The following is a 1,369-nucleotide window of genomic DNA, read 5'->3' as shown; positions in this document are numbered from 1 at the left end:
AAAGGTTGGTATATATGATGCAAAAATGTATGGGTTGTATAGTCCCCTATACACCCTTTCAAACTGATGCAATTTTTGGTTTGACAGTAGTTGACACCCATTTGAACAAACACCATATTAGCTCGCCAAACGAAGGATCCTGACTTGTAGGGGTCAAATACGTCATCAAAGCGCATATTACGTCTAAATGTTGAGTCAAGCGCGCCCTTATGAGTCCCAATCTTTTTCTACTGGTAAGAAACATTCCTAACTTTTTAACTTATAAATCTTACTAGGATTCAGGAAACCTTTATCTGCAATAACCAAAATTCTATAGTTTCATTCTCCTTATCCGAAGAATTAATAAAAAAAATTATCTTTTTACTATTCTTTAAATTAGTTACTCTACAAAATTTTTTTACTTCCATTACACCCATGAAACAACAAATAATTTTGAATTAAAAAAGTTAATTTATAAGGCAAAAGAAGGGGACAAGTAATGCATAATCTATAAAATTATTCCAAACTATATCAACATGCAATTTAGTATTTATGAAAAATAAAAGAAACTATATCAACATGCAATTTATTATTTATGAAAAATAAAAGTGTTATAAAAGTTGTTTTAGTAGTGGTTCGGTTAGGTTAGTTCAATATTTATTATTTCAATTATTAATAAACTTATTATTATAACGATAGATAAACCAATATACACCAAAACGAATTCATATGCCTTACATTGATATTATTGTTTTAATATTCAAAGTGAGAATTAGAAACATCTTGTGGCTGTAGTTTAGTGGTAAGAATTCCACGTTGTGGCCGTGGAGACCTGGGCTCGAATCCCAGCAGCCACACATTCCTTTTTGAGTAAATATTTGGTTAGGTTTTGTTCCAGATTTTCTTTAGTATTTATGAACACGGCCCATTAGCAAGTTTCTGCTGTCTGACTTTTATAAATGAACCCGGCCCATTGGCAAATTCCTGCTGGTTGGCCTGCCTTAATATTATGAAAGATCGAGCACGAGTTTACTTGTTTTGAGTTCGGCTTGACCTGATCTCGAGCACGAGTTTTACTTGTTTTGAGTTCGGCTTGACTTGACCTCGGCTCATGAGTAGTTTCTTAACCTCGAGCTTGGCTCGGGTCAACTCGTTCATTCTTTATTAATTAATTTGTACATCTATAATTATAGTTATTTTCTAAACATTTTTTAAGTATAATGTATATATACATCATAGACATATTCTTTTACCTATAACACAATATATTATTAAGTTGTTTTTCTCATAATTCTATGTATAACCGTAATTATTATAAGTACTTAATATATTAAATAAAAATAATAGGTTCGTTTACACTCACGAGACAACTTGAGCTCGATAAGTGAAG

At 31.4% G+C, this 1,369-nt stretch overlaps 1 non-coding gene across 1 annotated transcript; it reads left to right on the top strand.

The window, feature by feature from the left end:
• The first annotated feature begins 764 nt into the window (after positions 1-764).
• Positions 765-836, top strand: TRNAH-GUG. Its single transcript has one exon. It is a non-coding gene; the product is annotated as a tRNA-His (tRNA).
• Positions 837-1,369: the final 533 nt, after the last annotated feature.

Source organism: Helianthus annuus, chromosome 15, assembly GCF_002127325.2.
Source record: "Helianthus annuus cultivar XRQ/B chromosome 15, HanXRQr2.0-SUNRISE, whole genome shotgun sequence".
NCBI classification, from domain to species: domain Eukaryota; kingdom Viridiplantae; phylum Streptophyta; class Magnoliopsida; order Asterales; family Asteraceae; genus Helianthus; species Helianthus annuus.
This window is presented reverse-complemented; position numbering and strand designations above follow the sequence as displayed.